The 7,237-nt window shown below is 45.7% G+C and overlaps 1 protein-coding gene across 4 annotated transcripts in view; it reads right to left on the bottom strand.

Moving 5' to 3' along the window:
- The window catches only part of KAZN (kazrin, periplakin interacting protein), a 417,992-nt gene that overhangs the window by 20,181 nt on the left and 390,574 nt on the right, over window positions 1-7,237 (bottom strand). The window lies entirely within an intron of this gene.

The raw sequence follows: 7,237 nt of genomic DNA, 5'->3' as shown, positions 1-7,237 counted from the left end.
CCTGCCGGGCTGGGACAGCGGGGGGGGGGGAATGGGCCTGGCTGATGTGGCTCCTGCTGAATCTCCGAATCAGATTCGGCCGAATCGAATCCGGACAGTGATTTGAATCACTGAATCGAATAACTGTCCCCCGAATCGGCCGAATCTGAAGCCGAAGTGGATACTACCCACTTCGCACAGGCCTAATTTCTGGTATTTGCAGCAGAGAGCAGCTGGTTGAAAGTGTCACCTAAGTTTGCTTCTCTTCCTCTATTGGGAAGAGGCAGCTCTAGGCCTGGGGGTTGCTCATTTCTCTGCTTATCCAATGCCTAGACTCTAGGTATCATGGGCAGTTTCTGCCACTTTGTTCTTTGTAGATGGAGATAGCTACATATACCAAGCAGCTTCAGGCCTACAGGGCAGTTCTACCTTCTGTTTCTGAACCCATGACTGCATTGGCACAAGATTATATGTATGTGCCCAGCTTCAGCATTACCTTTTGGTAATGGAACAGAAATTGCCAGTCGGCTGTGTTCAGTAGCAGGACATGCTGGCAGCTCAGCAGCTTTGGTCTAGGCCTGTGGTCCCAGGGGAAGGTCAGGCTTTATGGCTCCGCAAGCCATGTGAGGCTGTCAAGGCTGTACGTTGTGCAGCTCTGAACCAGCCCTGCACCAGGCTTGGCCCCAAAGCGCAGAGCCATTGTACAGATAAACACGCGTGGCCGTCAGATGCACACGCTGGGGCTTGCAGGTGGAGGTGCGTTCTAGGGGTGGGTGATATGGGGTTCAAGGACAATGAAGAGTTTACTTTATCAAACCACCATGGTGTGGTGGTCACAGCTGCATAGCAGAAAGTGAGAAGACTGGGCTAGCCACTGGCTTCACTGTTCTTAACGGAGGGAAGTAAGCAGCACTAAAAGCAAGGAATACGTTCCTGAGCACAGGACAGGGACCCAGGAACATGCGCATGCTAATTTGGGCCATGGCATCCTTGTTGCTCTGAGCAAATCCTTTCAGTCCTCTGCCTCAATTTCTCTGTGGAAGGAGGAGCAATGTCTATCTTAGCACACAGAGCTCTAACGGTTGTATAGCACCACATGCAGTTATATGCCGTTATCAGCATTTCCCCATGTTCTCAGTACCCCTGGTGAGAAGTATTTTAAAATGTGGCTTTCATCACCAGACTCCTTACTTGCAGGCTTTCATGCCTCTCTTCCAGCACAGATCTACCTCTCTGACACCTCTTTCTTGCACGGATTTTGATGCAGTCATCATGCCAGGTCCTCCACCGCTGTCAATCAGCACAGCTCCATCAAAGTCAGGGGTCAGGCTCCAGCTGGTGGAAATCAGTGTAGCCTCCTGTCACCAGCAGCTGAGATCCCGGAGTGGTGGTAAATCCATATAGCTCCAGTTTGTTAGTCTTAGACTAACTGAAGATCTGGTCCGCTGAGTTCAAAAGCTGCCTCAGCAGAAAGGGTCCAGTTGGATTTGCTAATAAAAGGTGCTCTGCAAAGAGTTACTTATAACGCAGCTGCCAACTCCCCCAGGTAGATATGCTGTCATCCAGGCCACCTATTCTCAACAGAAAAGTGAATTAAAAAGGCAAGAGTATTCCAATGGGAAATTTACTTCGGAGCTACAGGGAACTCTCTCTCACCACCTCATGGAAATACCCCTCAGTGATTAGGGTTGTTCCAATATACTACCTCTCTAAGCAATTGCTTATTTTCTCATTTAGCTATGGCCCATGCATACAGTAGATGGCTCTGTGCATTTATAAATGAGGGCATTTGGAGGGAGGGCTTCCAGGTTCCAAACCCACCCCAGCCATGGCTTTTTTAAACAAGGCTGGGCAGGTATTTTACATTGGTGGCTCAGTTTCCCCACCTGTAAAATGGGGGATATTACCACCTGTGCCATGGGAGGGGGGGTGTTGCATGGTTATTTGTAAAGATCCCCCTGACTACTTAAGAGGAAAGGCCGAGTCACGAAGGGCGGGGTGCGATTACTTTCTGGAGATCTTATGCGGTAGATGAAGGTCCAGCAACTAGGGCACTAGCCTAGAGCTTGGGATACCTGCCTTCAAGTCCTTGCTTTTTGGACAAATGACTTTGGACAAGCCATTATCCTGCCAGTGCCTTGATTTCCTATCTGTAAGGGGAGAAATAGCACTCTCCTCTGGCTGTGTTAGCACAGCCACCACGCGGTGCTCACACACCACCATAGCTGAGTTGAGTAGCTTGGACAGACAGTGCAGCTGGAGCAACCCGTGTCACCAGTGCATTTGTTTCTTTTGCTCAGTGGATCTCATGGAGAATCAGAAGGCTGGAAGGACTGATGCCCATCCACAACAAAGCAGCTATGCGAGCGGTGCCTGGCTGAAAGATCCAGGTAAGGGCTTCTCTCTTACATGGAGTGGTAATAAACTGCAGGGTTATAGGGCACCTTGACACAAGCTCACCCACAACTAGAATTTGTATCAGCACTGCCATTTCAGTGAAAATACAGCATCCCTAAACGGCCTGGCTGGTATAAGAGTGGGGTGTAGATCTGGCTTTAGGCTCGTAAGCCATCCCTGGCTGAAATGCTGAATAGGCAATTCTCCTTTAAAGACTATATCGTGATAGATGAATTAATTCCCTGTCAAAGCAATTATTAAGCATTACCTCCCTGCTAGGACAATTAAGAACTACAGGTTCAGTCCCATGGTCCCTCCATGACTGGCCCAGTCCGGCAGGCCTGGCTGCAACACTCCCTGCTATTGCAGAGACTGATCCTTGCACTGTCAGATGTTGTAAGTTCAGCAGGTTGAGGGACAAGGATCAGTATCGCTGGAAAACCTCTGTGCTCTTAGCAGCCACAGCTCTTCAGGGAGCCCCACCTTGCCCACAGGTTTGCCTCCCTGCATTTCGTGTCCCCGCCGATCTCTGAACTGCAGGATCCCTTACCTGCTTCCCGTGCATTTCGGCGTTGCCCGTGACACTCTCCAGAGATACAAAATCAAAGCTGGAGACTGCTCCAACTCAAGGCTTTCTGCTCAACTAACCTTTTGCTGGAGTCTTGATCCTCGATGCCAGTCGCAACCCATAAAAATCACTGTCCTCTATTTGATTGAGAGGCCTGAAACAAAGCCCCAAGCCCCAAAGCCTGGACAGTTCAAAATACACAGCTGGTGCTACATTGGGTGAAGCACAAACCTCCCATTCAGGTCCTGTTTCTTCCTGGGCTCAGGCAGTAGGCTTGTCTTTTCTCCTTTGCCTTCTCCACTACCAGAAACATATTACTCAGCGCTGCTTTGGTGGGGGATTTGCAACTGCGGCTTTTCTGGCAGTGACGTGGTATTGTGGTATTTCTGGCAGTGACGTTCTCCTCTGCTAGGATTAGGTTGCTTCCTATTGCTTTTGAGTAAACCGAGGTCTGCATTATTCAGTGCATTCAAAACTGGCCCAATTTAAGCCAACTTTGAAGAGGCAAGTCAGGTTTTCCGTGCCTCCTCTTCCTTTCCTTTCTTTGCCCCTACTCTTACCCCACTGTCCGCAGCTCCATCGCAAGATCTCTTCTGCCTCCTCTAGTTCCCACTTCCCCATTCTCCTGGCACAATATTCTCCTCATTAAATCTTCCCCCCTCTCCATACTGAAGTCTACAGGGGACAGAATAGCCGACAGGACCACTCTGTTGTCCTGGGGGTCCTATTCTCTCCCCTGTCGGCAGCAGGAGGAAGGACAGTCTAGTGGCTAGGACAGCAGCACAGGATGAAATCATTTTGGTTGAAGGATGCTCAAATGTGGGGTAACGTGACCCTTAGGAAAGGGAGGAAGATTTGGCCTTGTATTACTTACCCCCAGTCTTGGAGCACACAAAAAAAGAAAGCATGTTTGAAATTGGTTTTCCATGGTTTGTCTCTCTCTCTCTCTGCATTTTGCTCAGGGAGGAGATGCCATTTCTAATCCAGTTCATTTTCTGGTTATAACATGTTTGAACACTGCTGTACTGTCCTGGGTATTCAGCCCTGCAGGGGGAACATTTGGGTCCACCCAGACTTTGGGATGCAGTTAAAAGAAACTTGTGGAAGCATTTCAATTCCTTGCAGACTCTCTCATGTCCACAGCTGACCTATGCTACCTACGGTTCTTAATATAGACCGCGTCCTATGATGTGCAAAGGGAGGGCGCTAGGAGAGCACAGCCGATCAAAGCTTCACAGCTAGGGCAGATGGCTAGAATACCAAACGAGGGCTTTCAGGACAAGGTGGCTTGTGACTTGAGGCACATCTGCCATAAGCAGCAGGCACGAGCTGACTGATGTCGGTGCATGGTGCGCCTGTTCTGCGGGCAAGCAAAGCAGATGTAAGAGCATAGCTGAAGAGCGCGGCCTCCCGCAGGAATCTGACACTGGTTAGGGCTTCACGAAGCAAAAGACACACTGAGCAACGATTTGACATCACAATTTCAAATGCAAGTTGTGAGCAGAGAGAATCGTCCCAATTCTTTTGTAGCACGATAACAGCCACGGGAAGGAGTTAGGCCATGAGCTACAGCGCTACAAGGAAGGACTGGGCAGCGCAGGTAAGACTTGAAAAGAGAAGGCAAGTTATTGCCAATAGTCAGCGATTTGCTTCCCAGCTCAAACGGGTTTTTTTGAAAATCCATCTAAAAAAAGTAAAAGGCAGCGAATTTCAAAGCGGGGCTTGTGTTTCTGCCTGCGGAAATCAGTTTTTGTGAACCTTTCTAACTAGCTAGAAAGAAAACAATACATTTAAGCAAACTCTGGTTCTGGGGAAAAGAGCACTCGGCAGGGCTTTCGATACCATGGTGGTGAGTGGCAGAACGCCCAAGATTATTAGCGGACATGACCAGCTCAGATTTGAGCCCCTGGTTAGTGGCCAGGGTCCTAGGCCTAGCAAGCACAACTTGGAAGCAATTAAATCACATCAAATTCATTCATACTTTAAAATAAGCTTTATTTAGATCTTTTATATTTTTATATTTGCATCCATGCCTTCAAGGAATCTCCCCCACTCACGTGGGAAAAGTTAAATCTAATGTTACCCATAATTCATATGCTATTTATTGTAGTTCTCTTTTAAATAAATGATCCTCTTAGTAACTTTAGAATTATTTCCTAATTTACAAAAGCTGAAATGGAAAGGAGACTACGAAATAACCAGGAGTTGGCTTGGTTTGTTGTTGTTTTTCTTTTTTAAATTATAAAAACACAATGAAAGGAAAAAAAAAAGATGTATAAAAATGTTCCTCTGCAGAGAAAGAACCACAGGGCAGTTTCTCCCCAACCCCTCAATTTGAACAGATCCCTTTGCAAAATGGTGCAGATATTTAAAACCCACTTTCCCTAACCCCCTGTGGTTTCTCCACGTCATCATGTTAGAAAGTAATGTAGCACGGTGGTATTTTTTGTTTTTAGTTTTGTAATTTAAGACAAAATATCCCTTTCAAACAGGGTGCACTTATCAGAATTAAAAATAATACACTATAGCATTATTAAATAATCTTATTACATTTTTAAGAGCTTAAAATGATATTGCAAGCATTAAAGCACAAGGTACTGTATTCTGTAGTCAGCAAATAGCTGTGCATGTTAAAGGAAAGGGGAAACTGCAGTTAAAAATCACAGGGGAAGATTTTCAAAGAAGCCTAATGGATTTAGGAACACAAGTACAATTTAAAATCAATGCGGCTTGTGCTCTTGGAGGGGGTGGTGGGGGATCTTCCTCTACATTAACTGGCATTTAGAAGAGAATGAGCAGACCTTGATTTAAGAAGCAACTGAATCAAACTGCCTGGACTTTCCAAATGCACATCTGTTTGTTCATGAAGCAGAGTTAGGAGGAAACAATGCCCAAAATAAGTGTTTACAAGATGCTACTGCCAGCTTTGCTTACCTGGGTTCCCAAAGCTATTAAACTGCTGCACTGCGGGATGAATGGCAGGCTGAGATCAGACCCACAACAGGTTTTGTACAGAAAACATAAATGTCACAGACCTGAATTAACAACGTTTGATACAGAACAAGAGTTCCAGTGTCGCTAAGTGCCTGATCTAATACTGTTTCCTGATCCTGATAATCACTTACTCACTCCCTTCCTTTCCCACGAGTTTCTTTGCTCAGATACAGCAAAGCACATGCTTAGTTTTAAGCAGGTGCCCAAGTCATTTACCACAGGACTTAAGCACTTTGCTGCATGGAGATGAATGGGGCTTTGCTTCCTTAGAAAACCTTTATCACCCTCTGTCTTGCTACCAAACAAAATGAACACTGTAAAGAGGAAAAGATGAAGACACAAAAGGAAAAGCAATTTGTGTTTCTGCAAACAGAAAATACAAAAGCAAAGGCCAGCGCGTTCCAAATCCATGCAGTACTGAGAATTCCTGTCTCTTTTTTGATCTACTTTGCAATCTGCCTTTTTCCTGTGCGTTATTTCGCGATAAGCATCTATTCTCCAATACAGGAAGCAATTTTACAGTTTAGATAAAGGTATTTACAGCTATCTGATTGCGTTTATCCTTCCACAATAGTGATCCCAGTCCCCGATCTTGCTGTCAGGGCAGACTGCAGGACCGAGGAGCGTACAAAACATGCAAGCACAAGAGAGAAATACAAAAGAAATTCATTTAGAAAAAAAGAAAAATCACAAAGTCAGAATGAGAAGAACTGATGTTCTCCGGGATTCAGTCCAACCACCTTTAGCTCTGCAGGCATCAAATACTAGGCAGCAGCTTAATATAGAACAGTACAGTATAAACTCACCCTCCTCCTCCCCACCCATCCCAACCACTGTGGAAAAATATAAATCCCAATATCTACGTAATAATTTAGTTAGAATAGCTCTTCTGAATTTGTGCAAATAAATTAAACAATAAAAAGGAAAACTAAACAATTATTCCAGTCTGGCAGGCATTAGAGAGAGCCCATGTTGCCTCCTAAGGTTTTGGCCAGGAAGACATCATCTCGAGTGAGATTTTGAGGTCTTACTAGATAGGCAGAGCCTAACATTTTGTCGGCTAGGTAACTCAGGTGCACCCTGTGAATAGGATACTGTCCCCTCCAACACCCAACTTTGAGAACACACCAGATACAGAATGCACCGACGGGATGGGCTCAAGGAAACAGCGTTTTTGGACAAGAGACGTCACAAGCACAAAGTGCACAATAGTTTTGTTATTTACAAGTACACAGCAGTCCTTCAAGTTTCAAGTTTTGTAAAAAGAAGAAAAATAATCCAAAAAAAAAAAAAAAAAAA

The sequence above is a fragment of the Gavialis gangeticus genome, unplaced genomic scaffold (genome assembly GCF_001723915.1).
Source record: "Gavialis gangeticus isolate Ggan-Ray unplaced genomic scaffold, GavGan_comp1, whole genome shotgun sequence".
Classification (NCBI taxonomy): domain Eukaryota; kingdom Metazoa; phylum Chordata; order Crocodylia; family Gavialidae; genus Gavialis; species Gavialis gangeticus.
This window is presented reverse-complemented; position numbering and strand designations above follow the sequence as displayed.